The 22,222-nt window shown below is 51.9% G+C and overlaps 3 pseudogenes; all 3 read right to left on the bottom strand.

Annotated features, from left to right (window-relative positions):
• Positions 1-2,518: 2,518 nt before the first annotated feature.
• On the bottom strand, positions 2,519-2,692 carry LOC144674451 (U2 spliceosomal RNA; annotated as a pseudogene).
• Positions 2,693-8,350: 5,658 nt separating this feature from the next.
• Positions 8,351-8,502, bottom strand: LOC144674453 (U1 spliceosomal RNA; annotated as a pseudogene).
• Positions 8,503-15,104: 6,602 nt separating this feature from the next.
• LOC144674449 (U2 spliceosomal RNA) lies at positions 15,105-15,283 on the bottom strand (annotated as a pseudogene).
• Between the last annotated feature and the right edge of the window lie 6,939 nt (positions 15,284-22,222).

The following is a 22,222-nucleotide window of genomic DNA, read 5'->3' as shown; positions in this document are numbered from 1 at the left end:
GGGAGGCTCAGGGAGCAGTGCTGTTGATCGGCTGTCTGCTGCCTCAATCTTCTCCTCCACCTTGTCTCTCTCTGTGTCCTCCTTTGTCCCATTGTTCTCACTGGGGGCCACGGTGGTTGGAGTGTTGCAAGTGCCCTTGGTAGTGGTGACACGAAGCATTTCTTCTGCTTCCCCCTCGTTGGCTTTGGCTGCCTGTGCATAATTGAGGCAGCGTTTGGGGCAGGTCCTGTAGAGGTGAGCTGCCTCGCCACATAGGTTGCCGCACTTAGTCTGTTTGCAGTCCTTTGTCTGGTGCCCTGCCTGTTTGCAGTTCTTGCAGAGGGCGGCGCTGCAGTTGGCCGCCACATGATCAGACTTGCCGCATGAGCGACATAGTTTGTGTTGCCCAGCGTAGACAAAGTAGCCACGGCTTCTCCCGATAGCGAAGCTGGAAGGAGGGTGGAAGATGGTTCCCTTACCGTCGGTCTTGAGCATGACCTTAACCTGGCGTTTGCATGTCCAAATCCTGAAGGCGTCTCTATCCTTGCTGGAGCTCCCAACCTTGTCGACGTATCTGGCGAGGAAGGTGAACACGTCGGCGACAGGGTCGTAGGGGTTACAGAGACGCACCGTCACCACACGGTCCCGTTGCAACGGCAGAGCAAAGAACGGCTCCACCGTCACGATCTTCATCTCCGGCTGGTCTCTCTTCTCCTCAAACACCTTCAGGAACTTGACGCAAGCTGCCACACGCTTGAAAGTCACATCGAAACATCCAGCGCTGGGGAAGTCATGTAGGGAGTAGATCTCCTCCGCTTCAAATCCACATGCCTTCAACAGGATCCGCATAATGAAGAAGGCCCGATCCATGGGTGCTCCTCCTTCGCTGTCCTTTACCGTCACCCGAACAGTGTTACGTACCGCATCATATGGGGCTCGACTGGTTACAGCCATCACTTCACGACTCCACTTGATCTTAGCCAAAAGGTCGAGAAGCGATTCCATTTGCCTTCCTTGTTACCTGCTGTACCTGCATACTAGCTTTCAGCGATTCATGCGCGAGGACACCCAGATCCCTCTGCGCTGAAGGATTTCTGAAATTTCTCTCCATTTAAATAATTGGTCGCCTTTTTATTCTTCTGACCAAACTGGATAACCTCACTTATCCACGTTAAACTCCATCTGCCAAATTTTGGCCCATTCACCTAACCTGTGCATATCTATTTGTAAATTTCTTATTTCTTCATTGCAACTTACTTTCCCACCTATTTTGGTGTTATCTGCAAATTTAGCTATGGTATCTTCTACTCCTGAATCCAAGTAAATAGTTGGAGCCCAAGGACCGAACCCTGTGGCACCCCACTAGTTACAGTTTGCCATCCACCCATTTATCCTGACTCTCTGCTTTCTGTTGGTTAGCCAAAGCTCTATCCAAGCTAATATATTACCCTTAGCTCCGTGTGATCTGATCTTGTGTATTAATCGTTTGTGCGGCACCTTATCAAAGGCCTTCTGGAAGTCCAGACATACTACATCTACAGGATCGCCATTATCCACTTTGCTTGTCACATCTTCAAAGAACTCTAGCAATTTAGTCAAACACGATTTAGTCTTCATAAAGCCATGCTGACTCTGATGGATTGCATTTTGACTTGCATTTTAGGAGGGTAGTGAAGGCATTGGAGAGAGTGCAGAAGAGGTTTACGAGTTTGGTTCCAGGGGCGAGGAAGTTGAGTTATGAAGTAAGGTTGGAGAAGTTGGGACTGTATTCCTTGGGGAAAAGAAGTCTGAGAGGAGACTTGATAGAGGTATTGAAAGTCATGAGGGATCTGGAGAGAGTAGATAGGGAGAAACTGTTTGCACCGATGAAAGGATCGAGAAGGAGAGGGCACAGGTTTAAAGTAACTAGCAGAAGAAGCAAAAGTGATAGGAGCAGCGAGTGGTCAGGGTCTGGAATGCACCGCCTGATAGCGTGGCGGAGGCAGGTTCAATTGAAGAGGGAATGAGATGTTTATCTGAAAAGAAAGCATGTGCCGGGTTACGTGGAGAAGGCAGGAGAATGGCACGAGGTGAAATGTTCATTGGGAGAGCTGGTGCAGGCACGACGGGCGGAATGGGCTCCTTGTGCAGTGTAAGGATTGTGTGAATGTGGATGTAGACGTTTCCGAGTAGCTGTGTAAAGTGTGTGAGCTTTGAGGTGTGAGTTTTGATTGTTGCTGTATCAGCAGCAGCAGCAGCTGCGGGCGGGAGCGGCAGCAGAGAGCTGGTTGAAAATGTTGTGAGGCGAAAGGTGCAGCTGAGAGAGTGTTTGAGAGGTGTATTTGCAAGTGAAAGATGTTTTTGTATGAGTGATGTAAAGTGTTTGTGAGATGAGAGTGGTGTCTGTGAGTGTTGGGTGAGCGTGCGTGTTTTTTGTGTGCAGCGGGTGAGTGAGACAGAAAGAAAGAAAGTTGGGTTTTGAAACATGTACATGTTGAAAAGTAAAGAAAGCAGATATTTGTAAGAAAACTATTTTTAGCATTGAAATTCCCCTGGAAAGGGGTGGTGCACCATTCCCAGAGATACTGCAATACCGGGTCGATGTATGGAGTGGACAGATCAAGCCCCTATTCCATCTACCTGCTCCAAAAATCAATTTAATATATGGTCCCCAGATAAGGGATGTATCAGATATTAAACTGATAAGAACAGATTTTTTTTTTTGGAAAAATATACTTTATTGATAAAATATCTGGAAAAATATTCCAAACCATTTCAAAATCACCATCACAAAGGTACAATCAGGTTCAACTTTTACAACGTGTATCACGAGGTGCATCAATACAATCAATGAATATTACAATCATTTGCAGACATTCATTTTGAGCTGTACAGCCCGAGGGGCTCTAAACAGTTCCCAGTCTCTCGGTGCGCTGTGGCAGAAAGGTCTTAGACAGCAACCTTTCCCCATTGCGCCTTTGCGGTGGCTGCCCCAAGCTTTAGTGCGCCCCTCAGCACGTAGTGCTGGACTTTGGAATGTGCCAGTCTGCCACACTCGGTCGGGGAAAACTCTTTGCACTGGAAGACCAACAAGTTTCGGGCAGAACAAAGAGCGTCTTTCACCGAGTAGATGATCCTCCAGCTGCAGTTGATGCTTGTCTCGATGTGCGTCCCTGTCCCTGGGATCAACATGTAGAGCACAGAGTCCTGTGTCACAGAACTGCTTGGGATGAACCGCGACAAAAACCACGGCAACTCTCTGCAGACCTTCTTTGCAAACGCACATTCCACGAAGAGGTGAACAACGGTCTCTTCCCCACCACAGCTACCTCGAGGGCAACGTGCAGAGAGTGTGAGACTTCAGGAAGGATCTGACAGGGAGGGCATTTCTCACCACCAGCCAAGCTACGTCTTGGCGCTTGTTGGAAAGTTCTGGCGATGAGGCATTCTGCCAAATGACTTTGACAGTCTGCTCGGGGAATCAACCCACAGAATCCACCCTCTCCTTTCCCCGCAGGGACTATAAGACGTTACGTGCCGACCACTGCCTGATGGACTTGTGGTCAAAGGTGTTTTTCTGCAATAATTTTTCCACAAGGGACAGATGGTACGGCACGGTCCAACTACTTGGAGCGTTCCGCGGCAGCATGGCCACACCCATCCTTCGCAACACCGGGGACAGGTAGAACCTCAGCACGTAGTGGCACTTGGTGTTTGCATACCGAGGGTCTACACACAGCTTGATACAGCTGGACACAAAGGTGGCCATCAGTATGAGGGCGATGTTGGGCACGTTTTTTCCCCCTTTATCTAGAGGCTTGTACATCGCGTCCCTGCGGATACGATCCATTTTCGATCTCCAGATGAAGCGAAAGATGGCTCGGGTGATCACCATCGCGCAAGAGTGTGGAATGGGCCAGACCTGCGCCATGTACAGCAACAGCGAGAGTGCCTCACACCTGATGACCAGGTTCTTACCCGCAATGGAGAGGGAGCGTCGCTCCCACATGCCCAGTTTTCTTTTCACCATAGACACTCGATCCTTCCAGTTTCTAACGCATGCTCTGGACCCTCCGAACCATATCCCCAGCACCTTCAGGCCGTCAGCCCTGACAGTGAAGGGGACAAAGGATCGGTCAGCCCAGTTCCCAAAGAACATGGCCTCGCTCTTCACAAGATTTACCTTGGCTCCTGAGGCCAGATCGAACTGGTCGCAGATGTGGATCAGTCTGTGCACCGACAGCGGATCCGAGCAGAAGACGGCGACATCATCCATGTACAGGGAGGCTTTGACCTGAGTGCCTCCACTGCCTGGGATCGTCACTCCTCTTATGCCTGGAACCTTCCTGATGGACTCGGCAAAGGGTTCTATGCAACACACGAAAAGAACAGGCAAGACAGGACAGCCATGCCTGACTCCAGATTTAATCGGAAAGCTATCTGTTTCCCACCCATTGATCGAGACTGCGCTACTGATGTTAGTGTAGGGCAGTTGGATCCAATTTCGAACTCCTTCCCCAAACCCCATTTTGGAGAGCACATCCACCATGTAGGGGTGCGATATTCTGTCAAAGGCCTTCTCCTGATCCAAGCTGATGAGGCAGGTATCCGCACCCTTGTCCTGTACAGAGGCAATCGTATCACTGAGCAGCGCGAGGCTGTCCGAGATCTTCCTGCCCGGCACAGTGCAGGTCTGGTCAGAGCGGATCACCAATTCCAGAGCGGATTTGGCCCGGTTGGTGATGACCTTGGACAGAATCTTATATTCCACATTCAACAGTGAAATGGGTCGCCAATTTCTAATTTCCTCCCTTTCCCCCTTGTGCTTGTAGATGAGGGTGATGATGCCTTTCCTCATGGATTCTGACATACTACCGGCCAGGAGCATACTCTCGTACACTTCTAGCAGGTCTGGGCCGATGAAGTCCCACAGAGCCGAATACAACTCCGCCGGCAAGCCGTCGCTTCCGGGAGTTTTACTCTTCTCGAAGGACTCAAGGGCCTTCATCAGTTCGTCAGGAGTTAGCGGTTTGTCCAGGCTCTCCCGTGTACTGTCGTCTAAGGCCTCCGTGATAGAGGACAGGAAGGACTGGGAGGCCGTGCTGTCTGTGGCCTTCACGTCATACAATCGGGCACAAAGGATTTGCTGATCCTCAAAATGTCGGACTGCGATGACTTTACTGAGCCGTCTTCTTCCTTCAGGCTGCTGATCACAGAGCTGTGATCACACGAAAACTGTACAAATTACTGAGTAAGGCTGTGATTAATCAGGCGGCCGACGCCACGGGTGCCACTAGATTCAGGGGACATCCTGCTTTCCACCGCCAGGAGAGAGAGTTAGTTAACAATGTACTGACAGGGGTGAACACAGGGACTTCCCTGGTAAACTCTCTCGACATTCAAGGAATCAACTCCGAGGTCATGAATCTTAAAGGGATCATGAGGCAGCTTGCTCATAAGAGTAGCGAGGGGTGGTGAAACGGCACGGCCCTAGGGTGCAAGAGTGTGGCATCTGTATTGGAAAGAGTTAGAGACCCATGCTAAAGCCACCAGCCAATTAACAGAAAGGGAGGAACGACAAAAGGACAGCACCCAAAAAAGCCAGCTTAGGGCCAGTGGATGATCGGGCAATTAAGACACAATCTGGGCCAGATCCAAAGGAGGGAGGTACCGGGCTGGATCAACAGTGCCCGGTAGTGGGGGATGGCCAAGAACCCAGGCGTCATCGACGCATGTACATTGAAAGGAGTGACCAGGGTGTATGCGGTGATTCAGAAGTGCACCTCAAACCAAATGAACGTGATAGGTATGGGCAATCCCCTCAGTCACAGCAGACACGGGCCCACACCCTCAGTACCAAGTGGAGAACATTGGGTTAATCCGAGACAATGACTCCCTCCGGTACTACGCCATAGATATGCATGCCATACGCAAGAATGAGGGCATACACGGGGAATCACTGAGTGGGTGCAGGAGGAAAGGTAGCCTCACAATTTGCTCCCATCCAGTTGGAACGGGGGGGGTGCTGGACAAATGCGGGTACAACCGAACGGAGGGTTGTATATTAGAAATTACCCACAGAGGAAACCATCACACCCGCTCAGGATACAAGGGAACCCCGGCTCCCAGTTACTATCAGACACGCGTGAATAATGTACGTCCAACAAAGGGGTCAGGTCTCAGTCAACGCCTCCAACACACTCCACCATGCCCTGGAACACTATGAGGAACCTAAGCAGGCCCCAATTCCCCACCTTCCCGAAAGTCTGACAAAGTTTAAAGGTGACTTACGAAAGGTGAGGAATCAGCATTACGTGTTACAGGCGGTGTTTAAAAGGCTAATCAATGATTCGGAAGAGCACTTGAGAGATCCGACGGTGGGAGCAAGTGTGGGAATGGGGTTGAATGTGGACATACACCCCTGGATAAGAATAAGCTCTCATATACTCGTCGCAGTGCAGCTAGTGTTAGCATTGTTTAACTCTAATTCTTTCAATGTCTTCTCCAGACAATCCAAAAAGTACCAGGGGACCATGAGTGGCGTACTGAGAGGCTGCAAGGAGACATTTGCGTTACATTATGGGACCAGCAACACTCACACACACACAGATTACACAATCCACACTGACATCACTAAAAATCACAGACGGAATCTCAGTAACAATCCACATGCTTTGCACAGTCTTGTGTTGGGGGGTTTAGTGTTTGATATTTCGAACTGTAGTGACATTCCCGACAAGATGAGTTAAAGTTTTAACATTAACCAGAAAATGGCTGAAACATTGTTTTCCTGGGGTGAACACGTCAAAGGACAGGAAGAATCAGAAAGTTGTCCTGCCCTGGGATTAACATATCAATGGACAGGCCTCCTGGGGAGCAGATTGAGAGACATCCCAACATGCCAGAGGTGGAGTCTGCAAACTGCTCATTCAGGATATACCTGGCTAGGAACCCAATCCGAAAACCGCCTCCAGAGTGCGGAGCTAGTCCCCACTCTGGTTTAATGTGCGTGTGTGTTCCCTCTGTCTCAATCTGCTTTATAACTCTTTGACTTGTTTGTATTTGGATGTTGCTGAGTTGTAACTGAGAGTGATTCATTGGCTCTTGCGTTATTTTGTTTGAAAATGTTCTTTGCTCTCTGTTTTAATGGAATTAATTTTCTCCCCCACCCCTCAAAGAATTTTTATTTTGAAACCTGCAATCTGAAGATCCAGACTGGGACAAGGACTCTTCTTCTTCAGGAGTTTCCTGAGACCTTCTCCAAGGCCGTGCCCCATGGGCCCAAGTGAGTTTGTGTCCGTTTCTTACCCCGAGATTTCATTTCCTCTCCGGGACCCTGGTTTTCGGTGGCTCCGGTTAACCAGTTCCTGTTGGACTGCGGGCCTGGAGTTTCAAAAAGAAAATCCTGGGGTTAAAGTAGCCCAGCCTTGCAATCTAAAACTTACATGTTAGCCTCCAGTGTGTGAGGAACAGGAGCCCCACAAGAGGAAATGAAAAGTCCTAAAGTGAAGCTGCCTAAAATCTTGTTATAATTCAGGGACAATGCGTGTATTTTGGGCTATGCGATCATTCTGACGGTTAAACGGGATTCCCGGTGGTCATTTTACTGAGGGTTTAGATTTCTATCTGCCTTTCTCCAGTTTTCTTTCTGTTTATTTCTTCGCTTTGCGCTATTTAAGCCTTCAAGGAATAATCACAGGTGAATTGATGGACCCACAGCAGGGGAAGTGAGCTGCAGAAGGGGCAGGGAAAGACTTTACACATGGGGAGAGGGGGCAGGAGTTTCAGAAGGTAGGAGTCACAGAAGGGGCTGATCAAGGGGGAGATTATACAGAGGAGGTGGGAGGCTGCTGTTCGTTTCGGAGGGGGGTAATTAGAATGAACATGGGGACAGGGTGCTTGTTCATGTTTGAAATAGTGAGGGGTCGCTGCTACATGTTTAAAATGGTGAATGCATATGAGTTAATAGCTGACTGATATGAGTTTGTATTTATACAGATGTCCAGAGAGATAGGGGGTGGGGCGGTGCTGGGAGTGCGGGGACTGTTGTGATGGTGGGTTGGGTGTTAGATGGGGGTTGTTTGAGAGAGATTTTTGAGTGGGCAAACGCGGGGTTAAAAATGGCGCCAGCAATTTGGCGGCCACAAAACAAACGGTCTGCCGAAAATGATGCAGAGATGGAATAATTGCCGGCTGATAATGACAGCGAGGAAAAGAATGGGGGTTGGATAATATTTGCGAGGAGGAAGGAAAAAACTAAATAACCAGTCCAGTATAGATTTTGAAGAGCACACATTGGGGGTTATACATTTCTTTTTTCAGAAAAGGTTGCTGACAGGAAATAGAAGAGAAAATGAAAGATATGATGAAATCTATTTTTTGAATTGTGAATCAGGGGAGAGTGCGAACGCAGTCCCCCACTACCACAAATTTTGCAGTCGAGTATCCCGCATTTGGGGACATCGCAGGCGTCAGCACACCCGAAGTGCAATGGGCTAGCCTCGTCCTGGGAGAACCTTTTTTACCTTTTTTTTGCAAAAATATACTTTATTCATAAAATATCTTCAATCACATTCCAAACTATTCCAAAAAAACACCATTTCAAGGGTACAATCCGGTTCAACTTTTGCAAAATGTATCACCAGGTGCATCAGTACAAACAATATTACAATCGTTTACAGCCTTTCATTTTGAGCTGTACAGCCCGAGGGGATTTAAACAGTTCCCAGTCTCTCGGTGCGCTGTGGCAGAAAGGTCTTAGACAGCGACCCTTCCCCATTGCACCTTTGCGGCAGCTGCCCCAAGCTTTAGTGCGTCCCTCAGCACGTAGTCCTGGACTTTGGATTGTGCCAGTCCGCAACAATTGGTCGGGGACAACTCTTTGTGCTGGAAGACCAACAAGTTTCGGGCAGACCAAAGCGCGTTTTTCACCGAGTTGATGATCCTCCAGCTGCAGTTGATGTTTGTCTCGGTGTGTGTCCCTGGGAACAGCCCGTAGAGCACAGAGTCCTGTGTCACGGAACTGCTCGGGATGAACCTCGACAGAAACCACTGCATCTCTCTCCAGACCTTCTTTGCAAAGGCACAATCCACAAGGAGGTGAACAATGGTCTCTTCCCCACCACAGCCACCTCGTGGGCAACGTGCAGAGGGGGTGAGACTCCTGGCATGAAGGAAGGATCTGACGGGGAGGGCCTTTCTCACCACCAGCCAAGCCACGTCTTGGTGCTTGTTGGAAAGTTCTGGCGATGAGGCATTCTGCCAAATGACTTTGACAGTCTGCTCGGGGAACCATCCCACAGGATCCACCCTCTCCTTTTCCCTCAGGGCCTCTAAGACGTTACGTGCTGACCACTGCCTGATGGACTTGTGGTCAAAGGTGTTTTTCTGCGTAAATTTTTCAACGAGGGACAGGTGGTACGGCACGGACCAACTACTTGGAGCGTTCCGCGGCAGCGTGGCCAGACCCATCCTTCGCAACACCGGGGACAGGTAGAACCTCAGCATGTAGTGACACTTGGTGTTTGCATACTGAGGGTCTACGCACCGCTTGATGCAGCCACACACAAAGGTGGCCATCAGTATGAGGGCGATTTTGCGCACGTTTTTTCCCCCTTTATCCAGAGGCTTGTACATCGCGTCCCTGCGGACACGATCCATTTTTGAAGTCCAAATAAAGCGGAAGATGGCTCGAGTGATCGCCACCACGCAGGAGTGTGGAATGGGCCAGACCTGCGCCACGTACAGCAACAGCGAGAGTGCCTCACACCTGATGACCAGGTTCTTACCCGCAATGGAGAGGGAGCGTCGCTCCCACATGCCCAGTTTCCTTTTCACCATAGACACTCGCTCCTTCCAGTTTCTAACGCATGCCCTGGTCCCTCCGAACCATATCCCCAGCACCTTCAGGCCGTCAGCCCTGACAGTGAAGGGGACAAAGGATCGGTCAGCCCAGTTCCCAAAGAACATGGCCTTGCTCTTCCCACGATTTACCTTGGCTCCCGAGGCCAGTTCGAAGTGGTCGCAGATGTGGATCAGTCTGCGCACCGACAACGGATCCGAGCAGAAGACGGCGACATCGTCCATGTACAGGGAGGCCTTTACCTGAGAGGCTCCACTGCCTGGGATCGTCACTCATCTTATGCCCGGATCCTTCCTGATGGACTCGGCAAAGGGTTCTATGCAACACACGAAAAGAACAGGCGAGAGAGGACAGCCCTGCCTGACTCCAGATTTAATCGGAAAGCTATCTGTTTCCCACCCATTGATTGAGACTGCGCTACTGATGTTAGTGTAGAGCAGTTGGATCCAATTTCGAATTCCCTCCCCAAACCGCATTTTGGAGAGCACATCCACCATGTAGGTGTGCGATATTCTGTCAAAGGCCTTCTCCTGATCCAAGCTGATGAGGCAGGTATCCACACCCCTGTCCTGTACAAAGGCAATCGTATCCCTGAGCAGCGCGTGGCTGTCAGAGATCAGTGCAGGTCTGGTCAGGGTGAATCACCAATTCCAGAGCGGATTTGACCCGATTGGCGATGACCTTGGACAGAATCTTATAGTCCACATTCAACAGTGAAATGGGTCGCCAATTTCTAATTTCCTCCCTTCCCCCCTTGTGCTTGTAGATGAGGGTGATGATGCCTTTCCTCATGGATTCTGACATGCTGCCGGCCAGGAGCATATTCTCATACACTTCTAGCAGGTCTGGGCCGGTCAAGTCCCACAATACAACTCCGCCGGCAAGCCGTCGCTTCCGGGAGTTTTACTCTTCTCGAAGGACTCAAGGGCCTTAGTCAGTTCATCAGGAGTTAGCGGTTTGTCCAGGCTCTCCCGCGTACTGTCGTCTAAGACTTCCGTGATAGAGGACAGGAAGGACTGGGAGGCCGTGCTGTCCGTGGGCTTCACGTCATACAATCCGGCATAAAAGGATTTGCTGATCCTCAAAATGTCGGACCGTGATGACTTTACTGAGCCGTCTTCTTCCTTCAGGCTGCTGATCACAGAGCTCACTCTGTGTACCTTTTGGAAGAAGAAACGTGAGCACGTCTCATCCTGCTCCACGGAGCAGACTCTGGAACGGAAGATGATCTTGGAGGCCTCCGAGGCAAAGTGCGCGGCTTGCTGGCTCTTCACCTCTTGGAGTTCCTCCTTGACATTGACCCCCATCGACTGCAGCCGGAGCAGATTCTGCATGTTTTTCTGGAGTCGGGACATTTCCCTCTGTTCCTTTCTAGCTTTCTGGGTGCCTTTGAGGATGAAAAACCTCTTGATGTTTCCCTTGATCACTTCCCACCAGTGTGTCAGGGACTCAAAGAGGGGTTTCACGGTTCTCCAACCTTTGTAATCCCTCTTGAGCTCCTCAATGTTCTCTGGGGTCAGCAGTTGCACATTTAGCTTCCATGACCCCCTGCCCACCCTCAGGTCCTTCTCCAAGTGGCATCTGCAGGGTTGCGGAAGACGTCGTGCAGCTTGGCATCCTTAACTGTTTCCATCAGGGATCTGGACGTAGCGTCCAATCTGCTGTCGGCGCTGCCGGATCGTCCAGCCGCATCGATGATGCAGTTGAAGTCACCATCCACAATGACCGGCCTGGACGTCACCAACAGCAGTGGGAGCTGCTGAAAAACCGCCAGCGGGCGGCCTTTTGTGCCGGGCCATACACGTTATTTAACCGGAGTGGAGCATTCTTGTACATTACATCTGCTACAAGGAGGCACCCACCCACCACCTCCTTAACCTCGGAGACAGTGAAGTTGCCTCCCCGCAGCAGAATACCCAGGCCGGAGGAATGAGAGTCGTTTCCGTCCGACCAGATCGATGGCCCGTACGACCACCATCGTGACCATTGTCTGTAGTAGCTGAGGTGCGGTATCACACACTCCTGCAGAAACAACAGGTCAGCTTTGACCTTGGCAAGGTAGTCCAAGGTCGCCACACATCGCGTAGTAGATTTAATGCTATGCACATTTATGGTTACAATCTTTGAAATCCATTTTAAAGCATTTAGTCTCTTACCAAACTGTTGCCTCTGAGAGTCCCAGACCTTTAGTCTGCTCCTTTATACCCGTAGGGTTTACAAATTGCCTCATTTTGGATGGGCTGAGGAAACTGTCCTGAACCTCCCCATTGGCAATGTTCTGATCAGGTGGCATCTGGGGGTTCGTGCAGAGAATGGGATTTGAAATGTCCTCTGTTTGAGAAGCTTCTCCAATCCTCTCCCCCTCTGGGGCGTTGCTGCTCCCAGCTTCCCGGAGCTGGGGTGCGCTGAGCACCTCACTGCTCCCAGATTCCTGGGGCTGGGATGCGCTGGCTTCTTCGGGTTGTGGGCAAAGTTGGGGTGCGCTGGTCTCCTCATTGTCTCCAATGTTCTGGAGCTCGGGTGTCTCGTCCTCCAACTCCCTAGAGCTTTGCCGCTTCTTCTGCAGGGGCCGCCCAGGCACTTCTTCGTCCGAAGAGCAGCTGCCCTTGTTATCCGTGTCGGATGGGAGACGCCTCTTGCCACTTGTCTGGGAAGTGGCTTGGTCCCTTCTTCCTTTTGGCTCTCTTCACCAGCTGTCACTCCCCCTGCTGATTTTCCGCTGCTTCCTCCTCCTCCATTGATTCGCTCGCCTGAGGAGTGGGAGGCTCAGGGGGCAGTGCTGTTGATCGGCTGTCTGCTGCCTCAATCTTTTCCTCCACCTTGTCTCTCTCTGTGTCCTCCTTTGTCCCATTGTTCTCACTGGGGGCAAGTGAGAACAGTGTTGCAAGTGTCCTTGGTAGTGGTGACACGAAGCATTTCTTCTGTTTCCCCCTTGTTGGCTTTGGCTGCCTGTGCATAAGTGAGGCAGCGTTTGGGGCAGGTCCTGTAGAGGTGAGCTGCCTCGCCACACAGGTTGCAGCACTTAGTCTGATGCAGTCCTTTGTCTGGTGCCCTTCCTGTTTGCAGTTCTTGCAGAGGGCGGCGCTGCAGTTGGCCGCCACATGACCAGACTTGTCGCATGAGCGACAAAGTTTGGGTTGCCCAGCGTAGACAAGGTAGCCACGGCTTCCCCCGACAGCGAAGCTGGAAGGAGGGTGGAAGATAGTTCCCTTACCATGGGTCTTGAGCGTGACCTTAACCTGGCGTTTGCATGTCCAAATCCCGCAGGCATCTCTAACCTTGCTGGAGCTCCCAACCTTGTCGACGTACCTGGCGAGGAAGGTGAACACATCGACGACAGGGACGTAGGCGTTGTAGAGATGCACCGTCACCACACGGTCCCGTTGCAACGGCAGAGCATAGAGCGGGTCCACCGTCAGGATTTTTATGTCCGGCTGGTGTCTCTTCTCCTCGAACACCTTCAGGAACTTGACGCAAGCTGCCACTCGCTTCAAAGTCACGTCGAAACATCCAGCGCTGGGAAAGTCTTGCAGGGAGTAGATCTCCTCCGCTTCAAATCCACATGCCTTCAACAGGATCCGCATGATGAAGAAGGCCCGATCCATGGGTGCTCCTCCTACGGTGTCCTTCAGCCTCACCCGAACGGTGTTACGTAGCCCATCATATGGGGCTCGACTGGTTATAGCCATCGCTTCACGACTACACTTGATCTTAACCAAAATGCTGAGAAGCGATTCGATTTCCCTTCCTTGTTACCTGCTGTACCTGCATACCAGCTTTCAGTGATTCATGTGCGAGAACACCCAGATCTCGTTGCGCTGAAGGATTTCTGAAGTTTCTCTCCATTTAAATAATAGGTTGCCTTTTTATTCTTCTGACCAAAATGGATAACCTCACACTTATCCACGTTAAACTCCATCTGCCAAATTTAGGCCCATTCACCTAGCCTGTCCATATCCATTTGTAAATTTCTTATTTCTTCATTGCAACTTATTTTCCCACCTATTTTGGTGTCATCTGCAGATTTAGCTATAGTATCTTCTACTCCTGAATCCAAGTAAATAGTTGGGGCCCAAGGACCGAACCCTGTGGCACCCCACTAGTTACAGCTTGCCATCCACAAAAGACCCATTTATCCTGACTCTCTGCTTTCTGTTGGTTAGCAGCTTGGTTATCCAAGCTAATATATTACCCTTAGCTCCGTGTGATCTTATCTTGTGTATTAACCTTTTGTGCGGCACCTTATCAAATGCCTTCTGGAAGTCCAGACATACTACATCTACAGGATCGCCATTATCCACTTTGCTTGTCACATCTTCAAAGAACTCTAGCAATTTAGTCAAACACGATTTAGTCTTCATAAAGCCATGCTGACTCTGATGGATTGCATTTTGACTTGCATTTTAGGAAGGTAGTGAAGGCATTGGAGAGAGTGCAGAAGAGGTTTACGAGTTTGGTTCCAGGGGCAAGGAGGTTGAGTTATGAAGTAAGGTTGGAGAAGTTGGGAATGTATTCCTTGGGGAAAAGAAGTCTGAGAGGAGACTTGATAGAGGTATACAAAATCATGAGGGATCTGGAGAGAGTAGATAGGGAGAAACTGTTTGCACCGATGAAAGGATCGAGAAGGAGAGGACACAGGTTTAAAGTAACTGGCAAAAATGCAAAAGTGATAGGAGCAGCGAGTGGTCAGGATCTGGAATGCACCGCCTGATAGCGTGGCGGAGGCAGGTTCAATTGAAGAGGGAATGAGATGTTTATCTGAAAAGAAAGCATGTGCCGGGTTACATGGAGAAGGCAGGAGAATGGCACGAGGTGAAATGTTCATTGGGAGAGCTGGTGCAGTCACGACGGGCGGAATGGGCTCCTTGTGCAGTGTAAGGATTGTGTGAACGTGGATGTAGACGTTTCCGAGTAGCTGTGTAAAGTGTGTGAGCTTTGAGGCTTGTGTTTTGATTGTTGCTGTATCAGCAGCAGCAGCAGCAGCGGGCGGGAGCGGCAGCAGAGAGCTGGTTGAAAATGTTGTGAGGCGAAAGGTGCAGCTGAGAGAGTGTTTGAGAGGTGTATTTGCAAGTGAAAGATGTTTTTGTATGAGTGAGGTAGAGTGTTTGTGAGATGAGAGTGGTGTCTGTGAGCGTTGGGAGAGTGTGCGTGTTTTTTGTGTGTAGCTGGTGCGGGTGAGTGAGAAAGAAAGAAAGTTGGGTTTTGAAACATGTACATGTTGAAAAGTAAAGAAAGCAGATGTTTGTAAGAAAACTATTTTTAGCATTGAAAATCCCCTGGAAAGGGGTGGTGCACCATTCCCAGAGATACTGCAATACCGGGTCGATGCGTGGAGTGGACGGAGCAAGCCCCTATTCCATCTCCCTGCTCCAAAAATCAATTTAATATATGGTCCCCAGATAAGGGACGTATCAGATATTAAACTGATAAGAATAGATTTTTTTTTATTTTTTGCAAAAATATACTTTATTCATAAAATATCTTAAAACACATCCCAAACCATTTCAAAAACACCATTACAAGGGTACAATCCGGTTCAACTTTTATAAAATGTATCACCAGGTGCATCAGTACAAACAATATTACAATCATTTACAGCCTTTCATTTTGAGCGGTAAGTCCCGAGGGGATTTAAACAGTTCCCAGTCCGTCGGTGCACTGTGGCAGAAAGGTCTTAGACAGCGACCCTTCCCCATTGCGCCTTTGCGGCAGCTGCCCCAAGCTTTAGTGCGTCCCTCAGCACGTAGTCCTGGACTTTGGATTGTGCCAGTCCGCAACAATCGGTCGGGGACAACTCTTTGCGCTGGAAGACCAACAAGTTTCGGGCAGACCAAAGCGCGTCTTTCACCGAGTTGATGATCCTCCAGCTGCAGTTGATGTTTGTCTCGGTGTGTGTCCCTGGGAACAGCCCGTAGAGCACAGAGTCCTGTGTCACAGAACTGCTCGGGATGAACCTCGACAGCAACCACTGCATCTCTCTCCAGACCTTTGCAAAGGCACAATCTACAAGGAGGTGAACAACGGTCTCTTCCCCACCACAGCCACCTCGAGGGCAACGTGCAGAGGGGGTGAGCCTCCTGGCGTGTAGGAAGGATCTGACGGGGAGGGCCTTTCTCACCACCAGCCAAGCTACGTCTTGGTGCTTGTTGGAAAGTTCTGGCGATGAGGCATTCTGCCAAATGACTTTGACAGTCTGCTCGGGGAACCATCCCACAGGGTCCACCCTCTTCTTATCCCTCAGGGCCTCTAAGACGTTACGTGCCGACCACTGCCTGTTGGACTTGTGGTCAAAGGTGTTTATCTGCATAAATTTTTCCACCAAGGACAGGTGGTACGGCACAGTCCAACTACTTGGAGCGTTCCGCGGCAGCGTGGCCAGACCCATCCTTCGCAACACCGGGGACAGGTAGAACCTCAGCACGTAGTGACACTTGGTGTTTGCGTACTGAGGGTCTACGCACCGCTTGATGCAGCCACACACAAAGGTGGCCATCAGTATGAGGGCAATGTTGGGCACGTTTTTTCCCCCTTTATCTAGAGGCTTGTACATCGCGTCCCTGCGGACACGATCCATTTTCGACCTCCAGATAAAGCGGAAGATGGCTCGAGTGATCGCCATCGCGCAGGAGTCTGGAATGGGCCAGACTGGCGCCACGTACAGCAACAGCGAGAGTGCCTCACACCTGATGACCAGGTTCTTACCCGCAATGGAGAGGGAGCGTCGCTCCCACATGCCCAGTTTCCTTTTCACCATAGCCACTCGCTCCTTCCAGTTTCTAACGCATGCCCCGGTCCCCCCGAACCATATCCCCAGCACCTTCAGGCCGTCAGCCCTGACAGTGAACAACAAATCATTGAAGCGTTTACGGCACTGGATCCAGGGAGCTCACCACCTCCTCCCAGGCTTCGTCATGTGGGGGGACCCCCCTCCTCCCATCCTGTGGGGGCCAATACCTCCCACTGTGCTGCCACCTCCTCCAGGAGGGCAGCAAGGCAGTCATCAGAAAAACGAGGAGCACATTGGCCCCCCCCCCACTGGCTCACCCTGCAGCCTGCCCTGCTCCTGAGGCCCACCCTGCAGCCTACCCTCCTCCTGAGGCCCCATCCTACAGCCTGCCCTCCTCCTGAGGCCCCACCCTGCAGCCTGCCCTGCTCCTGAGGCCCACCCTGCAGCCTGCCCTGCTCCTGAGGCCCCACCCTACAGCCTGCCCTGCTCCTGAGGCCCCCTCCCTGCAGCCTACCCTGCTCCTGAGGCCCCACCCTGCAGCCTACCCTCCTCCTGAGGCCCCACCCTGCAGCCTACCCTCCTCCTGAGGCCCCACCCTGCAGCCTACCCTCCTCCTGAGGCCCACCCTGCAGCCTACCCTCCTCCTGAGGCCCCACCCTACAGCCTGCCCTGCTCCTGAGGCCCCACCCTGCAGCCTGCCCTGCTCCTGAGGCCCCACCCTTTAGCCTGCCCTGCTCCTGAGGCCCCACCCTACAGCCTACCCTGCTCCTGAGGCCCACCCTGCAGCCTACCCTGCTCCTGAGGCCCCACCCTACAGCCTACCCAGCTCCTGAGGCCCACCCTGCAGCCTGCCCTGCTCCTGAGGCCCACCCTGCAGCCTGCCCTGCTCCTGAGGCCCACCCTGCAGCCTGCCCTCCTCCTGAGGCCCACCCTACAGCCTACCCTGCTCCTGAGGCCCACCCTACAGCCTGCCCTGCTCCTGAGGCCCACCCTACAGCCTGCCCTGCTCCTGAGGCCCCACCCTACAGCCTACCCAGCTCCTGAGGCCCACCCTGCAGCCTGCCCTGCTCCTGAGGCCCACCCTGCAGCCTGCCCTCCTCCTGAGGCCCACCCTACAGCCTACCCTGCTCCTGAGGCCCCACCCTGCAGCCTGCCCTGCTCCTGAGGCCCATCCTCCTCCTGAGGCCCACCCTACAGCCTACCCTCCTCCTGAGGCCCCACCCTACAGCCTGCCCTCCTCCTGAGGCCCATCCTGCTCCTGGGCCCCACCCTGCAGCCTGCCCTGCTCCTGTGGCCCACCCTCCAGCCTGCCCTGCTCAGCCGACCCACTACGGTGTGACCTGGTCGTGGCCATTGTGAGCAGCCTACAGGAGGCTGCCAGACCTTCCTTTAAACAGACTGTCAGGTCACCAATGGACCCAGTGGCCTGTGCACGCCCGCCGCAGCCCGCACACTGCCGCTATTCACAGGGATCGGAAACTCGCTGGGCGGGCCTTAATTGACCCACCCGCACAAAATGGCGGCGCGGCCGCTATCGCAGGCGCCGATCAGCTCCACGCCCGCCCACAGCCACTCCTGCTCCGCCTGCCCGACAGGCAGAAAATTCTGCCCATAGTGCGTGTAGGGCACGGGTTTTCTAACAATCTGGCCTCTAGATGTGATTCTCTGTGGGCTCGGGGAATTGTCAGTTCCAGACCTGTCCGCAACACCCCCAGTGTCTGCTGCCTCTTGTGACCTGTCACCAGCTGGTGAAACCTCAGAGCCGACACCTTCAAAGTCTTCCACATTTGACGTTTGTCCCTTGATAGGTTTCAGATGGGGTCTGTTCTGGCGGAGATCGTCCTCTGAATGGATTCGGTCGGATCTGATGGTATCAGCCGGCTGCAGCACCAGAGCTTTGGCATCCCGGCCTCGCTCTTCATCCAGCTTCACTGCAGCCTCTTCAGGACCCAGGGTGGCAGCTCCTTAACACAATCTCACCTGTTGGAAAAGTGTCCGGAGCTTTGGCTGAGTGGTCAGCCTTCGGGCTAACTTTAAGTTGGGCCATTTTAGGCAGCAGGTTTCCCTCTATCGTGGGAACAGGAGCTCTGAGCTGTGTGCCAAGCATGAACTCTGCTAGACCGAATCCGGCTGCTTGCAATGGAGTAGCTCAGCAGGGTTAGAAATGGGTTGTCCTGACACAGAATCACCTTGGCAGTTTGCACAGCTCGTTCCGCTTCCCCATTGGCCTGTGGATAGTACGGGCTAGTCATTAAATGTTGGAAGTTGTGCACTCTGGCAAATTCAGAAAACCCCTTGCCCGTGAGCTGGGGCCTATTGTCGGTGACCAGGTCATTTGGACACCCCCAGCAAGTGAAGATATTCTTCAGTCTGGATATCACCGTGTCACGGGCCAGGTTCGATAAGTAAGCGATTTCCAGGTATCTAGAGAAGTCATCGATGACGATTTGGTAGTATTGCTTCTGGAATTTGCATATGTTGGCTCCCACTCTCTTCCAAGGTCTTTATGGCAGTGGTGTGGTCGTCAGTGGTTCCCTCTGGCGGGGGCTTCACTATTTGACAAACTGGACATGTTCCCACCCTAGTGTCTATGGCCAGAATTTTCCAGTCCGCTTACGGGGATGGGCCCGACATGTCGACACGTAAAATGACGTGCGATATTTTGGAGGGCGGGCACATTGAGTTCAGGGGTGCAACCGCCATTAAATAATGGGCCACTTAAGGCCCTTGAGGCAGTAATACACAGCGATTTTTAGAGCATCGGTGGGTGGGCCACATTTTTACAAACCTCATCCACGGTCAGGATAAGAGGGGTGAGGGGGCTCACGAAATGACTAAGTTGTTAGTCATTTACTTCAGAAACTTACTGCCACTTGCTTGTGTGAACAGGAGAAGTTCAAATCTCTTCAGAGCAGCTTTGACAGGAATAGCAGGCGTCAGGTCAGGACTCTGCAGGAAACATTCTTAGGGCCTAGCAGGTTTCAGGCAGCCTTCCCTTACCCTGGGAATGGGGATTGTGCTCTCCACCGGAGGCACCTACTCTGAGGAGGAAGAGAGGGCCAGGTGGGGGAGGAGGGCAGGAGCCTATATTCAGCCTCTAGGGTAGCCACCTTTGGGAGGGGAGGTGCAGGCACAAGGGGCACAGGGCCAACAGGAAATCCAAGGCGGAAGGGGCCGCAGAAGACACCACTATCCGGCCGCCAGGGTTTACAGGTGGCGATCCAGCTACCTCAATGTGTCTGAGATGCAGTGCTGAAGGAGGCTCCATCTCAAGGGAGACAGATGTTTGGGTCCTGAGATTAGCTCCGACTGTGTGGGTGGACACCCCATGCCAGTGGCACTGGAGGTCACTGTGGCCCTCAACCTCTATGCCTCTGGCTCTTCCCAGGGGTCAGTGGGTGATCTATGTGGAGTCCCCCAGTCAGCTGTCCATAGTTGTGTCAAGCTGGTGGATGCTCTGTTCAGGCGGGTACTGAACTTTATGCACTACCGTACGGACGAGGCCAGTCAGGCAGAGCGAGGCAGAGGCTTTGCAGTGATTGTTGAGTTCCCCCACGTCCAGGGTGCAATCGACTGCACACAAGTGGCCATCAAGGCACCAGCGGGTGAGCCGGGAGCCTTCGTCAACAGGAAGGGATTCCACTCCATGAACGTGCAGATAGTGTGTGACCATAGGATGCAGATTCTGCAAGTCTGTGCAAGGCAGGCTCCAGGCAGGGAGCTAGGCAGCTCCCGTGACCCGTACACCCTGAGACTCTCCCAGGCGCCGCGGCTCTTCAGTGCTCCAGCCCAGCTGGATGGATGGCTGCTGGGTGACAAGGGCTATCCCCTCAGAAGGTGGCTCATGACGCCTCTCCGCCATCCAGGAAGAGAGGCTGAGCAGCAGTACAATAGGAGCCACGGCACCACAAGGGCGATGATAGAGACAACCATCGCTCTTCTCAAGATGCACTTCCGATGCCTGGACCGTTCAGGGGGCACACTCCAGTACCCCCCAGATCGTGTGTCACTGATAGTGGTTGCGTGCTGGACTCTCCACAACCTGGCATTGGAAAAACAGCGTCACATTTCTTCAAGAGCTCTGAATTCCATCGGACTTCACATGGAATATTTCTGACCAGTCAAGTTTTTTAATTTCTGCAGCCAATCTCGACCCAAAGGCTGGGCCCCTGCCCTATACGACCATCACAGGAAGCTGGGCTGTCTGCTGTTGTAACTGACTGCAACAGCAGCAATGCCTTTGACATGAATGGATTCTCCAGCGTAGGTTCTCAGCTTGGCAGATATCCGCTCCGCTGTTGATGGCTGACTCCCTTCACTGAGGTATGTGAACGTGTGGTCCTCAGCAACAGTAGCTAAGGGACTGGTGTCCACCTCCATCTGCAGTTACTGCCATTCACTTGCACTGTCACTGTAACGGGCTAGGATATAACAGCTGAGACATGATGATAGAATATGCATCAGCTTCTGCTGTGTCAATCAGATCCATTCTTTGCTTTTCTGTTTGTTCATGTTTTGTCCTGCATTGCCTCGCCAGCTGCCCTTCCTTGTGCCAATCGTTGTCCTCTGCCTCTAAACCTGCATATGTCTGCTCCATGATTCCCTCCACATCCATCACAAGAGTGAGGATCCTCATCTGTGGCTGGTCTCTCTTCTCCTCAAACACCTTCAGGAACTGGGCACAGGCAGCAACATTCTTGAAGGTCACAGCGAAGTATCCAGCGCTGAGCAAGTCCTGCAGACAGTAGATCTCCACAGCTTCAAATCCACACGACTCCAAAAGGATTCTCTTCGTGATGAAGGCACAGTCAATGGGTTTACCTCCTTCACTGCCTCCCTAACGGTGTTACTGACACCGTTGGGGCTCAAAAGACCTTGGAATTTTTTTTCAAAAACATACTTCATTAATAAAATATCTGAAAAAACATTCCAAAATGGCCATCACAAAAAGTGCAATAATTTTCAAGTTTTCCATATAGATCGAGTTGCACTCTGAGGTGCTTCAATACAACTGTGATAAATGTAATATTCACTGCATACATTCAATGTGAGTCCTTCAGGCCGAGGGGTCTATACCTTTCCCACTCCTTCGGTGCACTGTGGCTGAAAGTTCTTAGACAGTGACCCTTCCCCATTGCGCCTTTGCGGCAGCTGCCCCAAGCTTTAGTGCGTCCCTCAGCACGTAATCCTGGACATTGGAATGTGCCAGTCGGGTCAACTCTTTGCACTGGAAGACCAACAAGTTTCAGGCAGACCAAAGAGTGTCTTTCACCGAGTTGATGATCCTCCAGCTGCAGTTGATGTTTGTCTCAGTGTGTGTCCCTGGGAACAGCCCGTAGAGCACAGAGTCCTGTGTCACAGAACTGCTCGGGATGAACCTCGACAGAAACCACTGCATCTCTCTCCAGACCTTCTTTGCAAAGGCACAATCTACAAGGAGGTGAACAACGGTCTCTTCCCCAACACAGCCACCTCGAGGACAACGTGCCGAGGGGCTGAGACTGCTGGCGTGTAGGAAGGATCTGACGGGGAGGGCCTTTCTCACCGCCAGCCAAGCTACGTCTTGGTGCTTGTTGGAAAGTTCTGGCGATGAGGCATTCTGCCAAATGACTTTGACAGTCTGCTCGGGGAACCATCCCACAGGTTCCACCCTCTCCTTTTCCCTCAGAGCCTAT

Source organism: Cetorhinus maximus, unplaced genomic scaffold, assembly GCF_964194155.1.
Source record: "Cetorhinus maximus unplaced genomic scaffold, sCetMax3.hap1.1 HAP1_SCAFFOLD_655, whole genome shotgun sequence".
Classification (NCBI taxonomy): domain Eukaryota; kingdom Metazoa; phylum Chordata; class Chondrichthyes; order Lamniformes; family Cetorhinidae; genus Cetorhinus; species Cetorhinus maximus.
This window is presented reverse-complemented; position numbering and strand designations above follow the sequence as displayed.